The following is an 11,224-nucleotide window of genomic DNA, read 5'->3' as shown; positions in this document are numbered from 1 at the left end:
AAATGCACCTGAGAATGGCTGAGGGGCCATGTGCTGTCTGTTGAGTTTGCAAGACTCATTTTTCCAGCAGGTGACAGTACAAAGATGGCTTTTGTCTGCTTGGGTCTGAGCGGGTGTACATGTGGGGAAGTGCGCAGGGTAAGGAGTGGACTGGGGTAGTTTAAAATCTTCCCTCCACTCCCAATATGGATGTGTAAACATCCACTGGTCCATTGACTTGTGTGCTCCAGTCTGGCAAAGGCACGTCTTGAACATCTGGGTTTTTTTAGTCTCCGTGAAGCTCCTTAGTTATTTGCTCAACCGTTTCATCATCATGAGCCTGATGCAAGGAGGCCATCAATTGCCTCAACTCATTCTGACTTCAGTGAGAGTTGAGAAGACTCGATACCTTTCACAGTGTAGCACAGAACCTCACAGGATCCGGGCCATGATCCGGGAGCCCATGGAAGGTGTCAAAACGGTCTCAAACAGTGGATCCCACTCTGTGGCCAAACTGAAAAAAAAAATCAGAGAGACAAACATCATCTGGGGGTGACCCCAACCTGAAATGGTTTAGGTTTTCCTTGCCAAAATGAAAAACTGAAAAGAAAAATGTGTTTTGACCCAAAATCAAATTTTGTTTCGGTCTTTTCATTTCACGTCATTACATTTTTAACCCCTTTTATTCCCTCCCCCCCCCGCACAAATCTGGCTAAATTTCAAAACGAAAAGGCAAAGCTTCTTGTTTTGAAAGTGTCAAGACGACTGTTTCAGCTCTTTCAACTGTTGTTTTTCTTTCTTTTTTTAATTTGGCCAAAACTATTCACTGTATGTAACCCGAAGTCACAAATAGTTTTATTTGACTGAAAAATGCATTTTTTTGGGGTGAAGAAACTATTTGCTGAGAAAAAAGTCATCCGGTTCTCCTTGTAAGAAGGCAGCCGTAGACTTTCTTCCACAATAACTCTGCTTTAAGACCCCTACCAGGCATAAAAGGGGGCAGAGAGCAGTTGAGGGTCTCAGTCTTTGTCTCCAAAGGCTGTCTACTTGGCTGTTTGCAGCAGCTCTAAAATTACTTTAAATATCTAACCAACCCGAGTGTGGTGATCTCACTGTTCCAGTTGCAAAATGCTGGCATCTTTCAAATGCATCTAAAATTACACGACTTTGAAGACTGGTATTTATTCAATATTCATGTCACATGTTGATGCTCTGCAACAATTTTTAACCATAAATTACATAGTAAATAAAAAAACAAACCCCAAATGCCGTGAATGTTGGTAGCTGCAGAGGAAGAAGCTTATTTACCTAGCTGTCGAGAGGGTGTTTTCTTGTTACTTCTCATCGCACCCAACCTCTAAGAACTCATTGATGAACAAATATTGTTAAGTCATTTCTATTTCCATTTAGGAAATAGGATGGCTTTCTTTAATGATTTGTCTGCCCAGTTTTATGGAATATGCTTTGCAAGTTAATTTTGGATCCCATCAGGGACTTAAAAAAAATGTCATTTTGGAAAAAATTATCTGCTGCAGGAAGAGTAAAACTAAGATGGCCCCGGTTTATTATATACGTCCAGGAGTCCAGTATGTGTCAAACTTTGACTGATCCGGCTTGTGGGATATTTTGCTTTACTGTGGACTTGCCTAATGACACTGCAGTCTGGACTATGGAAGTGTGAACATTAGAGCCCTCCAATGTGCTGGTGTGAACTAAACAGTACCTAGTTCGCGTTGATGTTGTCCTGTTTCAAACTAACAAATATTAGCGAGACAAGGTGGATGAGCCAACATCTTTTTTTGAAGCAACTTTGGTTGGTGAAGGACAAGGTTTCAAGCCTACACAGAGCTCTTCTTCTGGTGTAACGAATATGGCTGGTGTGAGTTTAGAGGACTGGAAGGGACCTTAAGAAGTCAGCTAGTCAATACCCCCATGCGGAGTACACCAAGACCATCCCTGACAGGTGTTTGTCCAACCTGTTCTTAAAAACCTCCAGTGGTGGAGATTCTGTGACCTCCCTTGTCAACCTGTTCCAGGATTTATCTACCCGTATAATTTGTTTCCTGATATCTAACCTAACTGTCCCTTGTTGCAGATTTAGCTGGTTAATTCTTGCCCTACCTTCAGAGGACACGGAGAACAATTGATCACCATTCTCTTTATAACAGCCCTTAGGATATTTGAAAACTGTTATTAGCTCCCCGTCAGTCGTCTTTGCTTAAAATTAAACATGCCCCTTTTTTTAACCTTTTCTCATAGGTCAGGTTTTCTAAACCTTTTATCGTGTTTGTTTGGACTGTCTCCAGTTTGTTCACATCTTTCTTAAAATGTGGCCCCTAAAACTGGTCACAGTACTCCAGCTGAGGCCTCGCCAAGTAGACTAGAACAATTACTTTGCGTACATACAGACGTTACATACGACACTCCTGGTAATACATCCCAGAATTATATTTGCCTTTTTTACAACTGCATCACACTGTTGACTCATATTCAATTTGTGATCCTCTATAACCACCAGATCCTTTTCAGCAGTACTACTGCCTAGCCAGTTATTCCCCATTCATTTTATTTCATCTTGTTGATTACAGACCAATTCATCAATTTATCAAGGCCATTTTGAATTCAAATCCCATCCTCCAAAGTGCTTACCACCCTTCCCAGCTTGGAGTCATCTGCAGATCTTATAAGCATATTCTGCACTTTATTATCTAAGTCATTAATGAAAATATTGGATAGTATCAGATTCAGGAACGATGCCTACAGGACCCCATCCCCCCAGTTTGACAGCAAACCATTGATATTTACTCTTTGAATATGTTTTTTCAACCAACTGTGATCCCCTCCTATAGCAATTTCATCTAGCGCACTTTGCTTATGACACTGTAGTATTGGGCTGTGTCAAAAGTCTTATTAATCAAGATTCATCAATGACTGCTTCCTCACCCCCCTCTACTAAGTCCGTAGCACTGTTAATGAAGGTTGGTTTGGCATGTCTTGTTCCTGACAAATCCATATTGGCTATTACTTATTGCCCTATTATCCTCTAAGTGCCTACAAACAGATTGTTTAATCATTTGTTCCAGTATCTTTCTGGCTATCAAAGTTAGGTTGACTGGTCTATAATTCCCTAGTTCCTCTTTGCTCTTTAGAGATGGAAAAGCCCTGTTAGGTCTCCTCTACCACATCACACAGTGCCAGTGCATGTTTGTTCTTTTTAGTGTATTCTCCAGTGTTTTGTCCTTTCTTGTTTTAAATATCCCCTTTCTCATCCTATCCTGATCTCTAAATGAGAGAGAATTTAGAGCAGTGATCCCCAACCTTTTTGCCGGACGACTAGCCACCGAGGACTGTGGCCACCGGACAAGCAGCCGCCGAAATGCCGCCATGAAGCAGCAACGTCAAGAGGCGTCACCACTGAAATGCCACCGTGAAGGAGCGTCATCAAGAGGCGTCGCCGCCGAAATCCCACCAAAATTCGGCGGGATTTTGGCGGTCGCGCTTCTTGATGTTGGCACTTCTCGGCGGCATTTTGGCAGCTGCTTGTCCGGCGGCCAGTAAGCGGGCACACATGGATGCCCTGGCGGGCGCCATTGCACCCACGGGCACCACGTTGGGGACCCCTGATTTAGAGCAAGTCTAAATGTTTGAAATCTGTGCTGAGCCGGTGTTCTCCAGTGGTGTCAATTGACATAACTCTGCCAACTTAAATGGAGCTACAGCGATTTAAACCAGCTGAGGAATTGGCCAACTATTTTTACTGACCTATCTCCTCCATTTTCTCCTTCATTTCTTCCAAGCTCCTTTTATAAACTTGGCATGTGCATGGGCTATTGTTCTGTCTGGGTGAGGGGTTTGGACCAGTTCCCATCACAGTAGTATCAAAGCACTCTGAAAGATGGTTTGTGGGTGAGGCGTCATCTGTTGAAATCTTCCATAGGCACAGGAAGCAAATTACTGAAGTCAAGAAGAAGAAATCCAAAACTGGAAGGAGCATTTTATGATGCCACAATGGCCTTCAGAGAAAAGACACTGTAATTACCAGCCACAGTAACCAAAAAAGGTCAAAGCATTCACTATGACTTATAACCAGATCCCGGTTGTACTGAAATGAAAGTAAAAACTTCCCCTGGCTTTAATGAGGTCTGGATTTGTTTTTGTCAGACTAGATGAGTGATGTCACTGTGTAGCTCAGATAGATACATAGCTGGCAAATGTCATTTGCTGTAGCTAGTAAAGGGGAGATAACACACGTGTAACCCAATGAGGGGTGTCGGCAGCAGAGATCAAACCTGGGACCGCTTGAGCTTAATGCATGAGCCTCTACTGCCTGAGCTAAAAGACATATCTCTCTTAGTCAAGGTTGCAGCAGGTTCATCAATCTCTAGCTGACCTAGCCACCACTAGAGTGGAACAGAGTGCCACTCTGAGCCAGTATGGGTTACATATCCATAGGATGTATCCCAGATGTCACAGCTAATCAGAAAATGAATGTGGGAGTTACTACAGGGGGAAAAAATCCATCTTGACATAGAACTCTTAGCAGCTGCAATGAAAAAAGGAAATAAGAGATTCAACCCTGTTGCTAAGAATGAGGTACAATTGGGAATCAAATTTAATGAGGTTGTTATTGTGCAAGGCCTTGGTTAAAACACAATCTCTATTCACAGTCAGCATGGTTTTCAAAACCAGGAAGATCAATCATCGTGTTAAAAAAGTGATAATTAAATCAAACGTGTGTGACATCACTGGCGTCCTGGTGGCAAGCCACACCAATGATGAATTTGGTCCGTGATGTTTTTAATGCACATGCCTTTAATTATCCAAGCTCCCTTTAATTTTATCTGCATGAGTGGTTGCTCAGCCATGGTTCTTATCAACATGACCTTGACTGTAAATTAACACACAAACATTTAACGTGCTATAAATGAACAAACTGTAACTTAATAATGGGTCTTCAGATGCTGATAACCCTGCATAAAAACAGCTGTCAAAGGCTCCCTGTGCAGTAGAACAGGAAGACGGTATTGTGGTTAAACCTCAGGGCTGGAACCCAGATGAGTGAAGTTCTATTCCTAGTGTTCCCCAGACTTTGCCTGTGGCACTGGGTCTGCCACTTAATCTTTCTGTGCTTTAGTTTCCCATAAGTCAAATACTTCCCTTCTTTGTCTTGTATATTTAGGAAGGGAATTTCAAAAGCCCCTAAGGGAATTAGGCTCCCACTGAAGTTCAGTAGGATTTGAGCACCCAACTCCCTTAGTTTCCCAGCCTTCCATTGTACACTGTTTGGAGAAAAACTTCTTAGGCCTGGTCTACACTAAGGGGGGTGGGTCGAACTAGGGTACGCAAGTTGAACTCGAAGTACCCTAGTTCGACTGACTTACCCGTCCAGACGCAGCGGGGTCGAACTCCGTGGCTCCAAGGTCGACTCCGCCACGGTGGTGGAGTTCTGGAGTCGACCGGAGCACGCGGGGAGTTCGAACTATCGCGTCTTGATTAGACGCGATAGTTCGAACTCCGAGAAGTCAAACTCACCGTGTCGACCCGGACGGTGAGTGTAGATCTACCCTTAGTATGTGATTCTACAGCTAGCTGTCTAAGGTACTTCATATGCCCAGGGGTGAAAGTAACTTAAAGGACTTACTGGTACGCTGCAGTCCTGAGCGGGCATGTGGCCTCACCTGGAAGAGGCGTGGCCTCAACCGGAAGAGGCGGGGCCTTTAAATCACCCCAGAGATACCAGCTGCAGAGGCAGCTGGGAGCCCTGGGGCTCAGAGGTGAATTAAAGGGTCCGGGGCTCCGGCCACCGCAGAGCTCTAGGCCCTTTAAATCACCGCGGGAACCCAGCTGTCGGAGCTCCGGTGGGGATTTAAAGGGTCTGGGGCGCTCTGCAGTGGCCGGAGCACCGGGCCCTTTAAATCCCCGCCTGAGCCTGGCTGCCAGAGCTCTGGCAGGGATTTAAAGGGCCTGGGGATCCCCGCAGCAGCCAGAGCTCTGGGCCCTTTAAATCCCTGCCCGAGCCCAGCTGCCGGAGCTCCGGTGGGGATTTAAAGGGCCTGGGGCTCCCCGCCGTGACTGAAGCCCCGGGCCCTTTAAATCACCACCACGGAAGCCAGTCCAGTCTGGCTTGGCGTACTGGTTCTTGCCGGTACGCAGTACCAGACCGTACTGGCTTACTTTCACCTCTGCATATGCCTCCTATTATTGAGCGCCAACAATATTTCATGTGTTTATCCTCACAACACCACTGTGAGGTGCACACAAGTTTTAGATTAGCATGCAACATTTATAGGCTATTGACTTATCCACTCTACTTGGAGGGATGTTCCTCTAATTTCTTTTAAATGTATCCACTAGTTACTTTACGGAGTGACCTCTTGTCTTCATTTGATGGAACAGGGTAAAAAAGAAAATACTGACCAGCTTACACGCTGGTTACATCTACACTGCGTCTGGGAGTGAGTTTTTCACTCCGGTTCCATAGACTTGCACTTGTAGCTAAGAACAGCTGTGTAGATACTGCTTCGATGTCTGGCTGGACCTTGGACTCGCAAGCCTTCCAGCCTGAGCCACAATGTCTACACAGCTATTTTCAAGCACACTAGCCCCGCTGTCATGAGTCTGTCAACCTGAGCTGGGAGGCTGGCTCCCAGATACAGTGTTGACACACCCTATGAGCCTGATTTACAAAGGTATTTAGGTGCCTAAAGATGCATGTAAGCCAGGGTCTTAATAAGCTCACCCCTGCCATCTATTGGTGAACTGGAGGAAAACACCTCAGGAGCAGACTGTATTTGCATAGACACACCTACATTGCCTGGGTCAGGGGTCGGCAACCTTCAGCACGCGGCCCATCAGGGTAATCCACTGGTGGGCTGCGAGACATTTTGTTTATGTCGCCATTCTTGGCTAATTGGAGCTGCGGGAAGCAGCAGGAGGCGAGTGAACCGAGGTGAATGGGCTCCTGAATTCTGGGACTTTGCTGATCTCAGACAACTAACCATGAGCGGGGTGCAGTAGAGGGAAAGAGCAAAGGAGTGTTGAAAGGGCATTGACCCTTTGGACTTGCACACCCCAAAAAGTGAGAAACTGAGGCAAAAGGCTACTGCCCGAGATACTGAAATATTTTGTTTTGATGTCAGATTTGTTTCATTTGGCTAAAATAAAAATGTTTCATTCTGATAATGTTGAAACTTCATAATATAATATAATATCTAACATCAAATATAACATAAGTATTAGCTAGTATGAATATTAATATTTTAATATAAAATAAAAGTTTAACCAAAATTAATCTAAATGATAAAGTTAAAACTATTTTTTTAACCTTATCAAAATAAAACATTTGAACATTATCGAACCAAAATGAGAAAATTTAACATTTTTCCAGCTAAACCTTAGTTGGAAATGGACACGCTCCTTTGAAATGTTTCAATTTTGACAAAACTGCATTTTCTGGTGGAAAACTGTTCCACTGAAAATTTTATGACCAGCTCTAATTTTAAGTTTTTGAACAAAATAAAAAGGCATGGTTCCATCCCTGTAGAGTTTGCAGCCTAAAGGGCCCTGACTTCCATACACAAATATACATCTGATTTGGCTCAGATGAGTCATTCTATTCAAGCCTGATTTTGGGACTGATCTTGCAAACACGCAGGTGAGTCAATTTGCTCAGGTGAGTAGATTCCATTGAGGTTGATGGATGTAGTCATCTGAGGAAAGTTCATGGATTTGTAGAAGGGATCATGATTGTCTAGTCTGACCTTCTGTATAACACTCAGGCCAGATAATTTCACCAGTGATTCTTGCATCCAGCCCAATAAATTGTGGGTGAACTAGAGGATATCTTTTAGAAAGGTCATGTCTACACTTACCAGGGATCGACGCTGTGGCGATTGATGCACCAGGGGTCAATTTAGCGGGTCTAGTGAAGACCCACTAAATCAACTGCAGATCGCTCTCCCATTGACTCCGCTACTCCACAGGAACGAGATGAGTAAGGGAAGTCGACGGGAGAGCATCTCCCATCAACCCAGCATGGTGTAGACACCACAGTAAATCGACTTAAGCTACGTCAACTCCAGCTACTTCATTCACATAGGTAGAGCTGCATAACTTAGGTCAACTTACCCCCATAGCGTAGACATAGCAAAAGACATTCAAACTTAAATTTAAAGACTTAGAGTGATGGAGACTCCTTTACATCCCTTGATAAGTTGTCTTAATGGTTAATTATTCTCAGCAAGAAGTTTTTGTGTTTGATGCAGGAATTCGTGGGTGCAAACTTCTGGCCTGTGTAATGCAGGAGGCCACACCAGACAATCAGCATGGTCCTGTCTGTGAATTCATGAGCTTTGCTCAGGTGACTAGTTCCAATAATCTCAATGGAACCTACTCACTTGAGCATAGTGGTCAGACTAGATAATAATAGAGATCACAGCACAATGGGGTCCTGGGACATAACTGAGGCTCTTAGGTGATACAGGAATACAAATAAATTATTATTAATAATTAATAATTAATAACAATGGCTCCTTCTGGCCTCTAAAATCTTTGAATTATTAACATGCACATACATACCCTGTGCTCCAGAGCTGATACAGTAAATGTTCAGTGTTATCTGGCGTTAAGTTTCTTCCAAGAAAGAAGCACTTGAATGTAGGTCCCTGATCATGGAAAGAGTTACAGACCCTGAAGTACAGCAGCACTAACAGGTAATCACCTTCATAAAACTCCTGACTTGGAGGGGAATGGAGTAAAAACATTCCGTAAAGATTACTAGGCCAAAGCCCCCGGGCAAGTGGAAGCTGAATTTAAAGGGGGGAAAAATGAATATCCCAAACTAAACCAAAATCCTAATGAAAACACTAAACGCAATGATTAATATGACAACTGGGCAGCTTTCCCCGAAGACGTGAATTCCCATCAGGGTAATCAAATTTGTCTTTAAAATGATAAATAGTGCTACCACTAACCTAAAAACGTACCTTGGTCCCCCGAAGCTCAATCTCTCCATACACTAGCTGCTTCATTTTTTTATGTATTTAAATAAACAAATAATATAAAACAAAACCCACAGTCCCAGCACGGATTTTTTCAAAGTTACCTCAGTCTTTTTTGGCTGTTCAGTCTGCTCCCTGGTGTCCAGGTGTAAACAATTCCCAGAAAGAGACGTCTTTATCCTCGAATTCCAGAAAAAGGTTGCGCTTTGTCTTCCTCTTCCAAAAAGGCTGTCTTTGTGCAGTGCTTCTTGACCAAACCAGGAGATGTTCAGTTCTTTTGGTGTTTTTTTCCCCCCTCTTAAGTTCTAAAAACATCCCCCTTAATTCCTGTTAGTGGCTTTTATTTCTTAATGACATCCTTCTTCCGCCTTTCTCGGGCTATCTCGTCTGCTTTTCCAATGCTTTCTTCCCCCCGACACCCACACCCATTGGCACCTCTTGAAATCTTATACTGATGCTCTGCCCATGCTGGCTCAGAAATGGGCCTAGCTGCAACTGAGGTTAGATGCCGTGGTTGCTGGCACGGTTCTAACATGGCTTCCCTGGCTGGTGTGAAAAGGGAGCTTTTATGAGCATGGTTATATAACACGCTCCTAAAACCACGTAAATCCTAGCCCAGAAAGCCAAGGTTTAGCTCACCTGTGTGCAGCTTATTTGTGCTTATCCAGATCGTTGAGTCTCTATGGCCTTGTCTTCACTAGGAAAAAAGGTGTGTTCTTAACATGAGTTAGCAAACTGGGTGAAATTTAATGGCCTGCAATATACAGGAGATCAGACTAGATGAGTTAATGTTCTCTTCAGACCTTAAAACTCTATGAATCTATAGTTAACTAACATGAGGTAAAATCCAAGTGAAGTCAAGGCAATTTGTAGGAGTCACATGAGTTAGCAGGTTGAATTAAACACTATGTGGGACTCTAGAATTTACACTGACCTTTTCCCTAGCGACGACACGGCTTAACTGGAAAACTGAAGAGGGAACCGCTTTTAAAACAACTGGATGTATTTTTTTTTGGAGGGGTGGGTGAGGGAGTTAGATTTAAAAAAAAAAACAATCGTGACTCTTTCCTATCAGTCTAAAGTATTTAGCAAACCAGCCGCAAGGTGTTGACACGTTTTCTGTAATGCACGTACAAGAGAAGGGCTGTTGTAAAACACAGGAGGGCAAAGGCAATTTTCCGTTGCGAAGGATAAATATTAGAAGACTCCTGCGCCTTTACACTATGCACCTCTCCAGCAGTGTAAAGGGGCATTAAAGGGAGCGTAAATTGTATTTATGCTGCCTTGAAGTTACCTTTGATTTATTATTTATATTACAGTAGCAGCCCATTGTGCTAGGTACGTTATGCTGCCTCAGAACCTTTAGGGTAAATGACAGTTGGCCCAACAGCCTCAGTTTCGCAGTCCTGTCCTGGAGACAAGGGACCTGAGCCTCAGTTTATACTAAGGCTGCTTTTCTCTGCCCTAGTCTTGGTAAGGATCCTTAAAATGGATGTAAAGATGATTTATGCTGCCAAAGCAGTGTGAAGCGGCCTTAGTGCAAATGAACAATGAGGAGTCTGGTGGCACCTTAAAGACTAACAGATTTATTTGGGCATAAGCTTTTGTGGGTATAAAACCCACTTCTTCAGATGCATGGAGTGAAAATTACAGATGCAGGCATAAATATACTGACAGCAATAATGCCTGCATCTGTAATTTTCACTCCATGCATCTGAAGAAGTGAGGTTTTATACCCACAAAAGCTTATGCCCAAATAAATCTGTTAGTCTTTAAGGTGCTACCAGACTCCTCATTGTTTTTGTGGATACAGACTAACACGGCTACCCCCGATACTTAATGCAAATGAGATGCAGGCCCAAGACCACTAGGGCTAAGATGGGACAGTCAGAAATGGAAATGCCTTTACCTCCCCCTATCTTATTGCCGGGTGTTAAACTATGGCCCATCACTCCGGTATTTGAGTGCAGAGTCCCTCAATGGCCCATAACTAGGGCCCTACCAAATTCATGGTCTATTTTGGTCAATTTCACGGTCACAGGATTTTAAAAATTGCAAATTTTGTAGGGTCCCTGTCCCAAAAAGGAGGTGTGTGTGTGTGTGTGTGTGTGTGTGTGTGTGTGTGTCGGGGGGTAGTTCCAAGGTTATTGTAGGGCGGCTTGCAGTACTGCTACCCTGACTTCTGCGCTGCTGCTGGTGGCAGCGCTGCCTTCAGAGCTGGGCAGCTGGAGAGCAGCGGCTGCTGG

At 43.8% G+C, this 11,224-nt stretch overlaps 1 long non-coding RNA gene across 1 annotated transcript; it reads right to left on the bottom strand.

Annotated features, from left to right (window-relative positions):
• Window positions 1–8,556: 8,556 nt before the first annotated feature.
• LOC123362807 lies at window positions 8,557–9,875 on the bottom strand. Its single transcript, XR_006576579.1, has 3 exons — window positions 9,618–9,875; window positions 9,083–9,222; window positions 8,557–8,642 (listed from the first exon to the last, which is right to left on the bottom strand). It is a non-coding gene; the product is annotated as an uncharacterized LOC123362807 (long non-coding RNA).
• Window positions 9,876–11,224: the final 1,349 nt, after the last annotated feature.

The sequence above is a fragment of the Mauremys mutica genome, chromosome 2 (assembly GCF_020497125.1).
Source record: "Mauremys mutica isolate MM-2020 ecotype Southern chromosome 2, ASM2049712v1, whole genome shotgun sequence".
NCBI lineage: Eukaryota > Metazoa > Chordata > Testudines > Geoemydidae > Mauremys > Mauremys mutica.
This window is presented reverse-complemented; position numbering and strand designations above follow the sequence as displayed.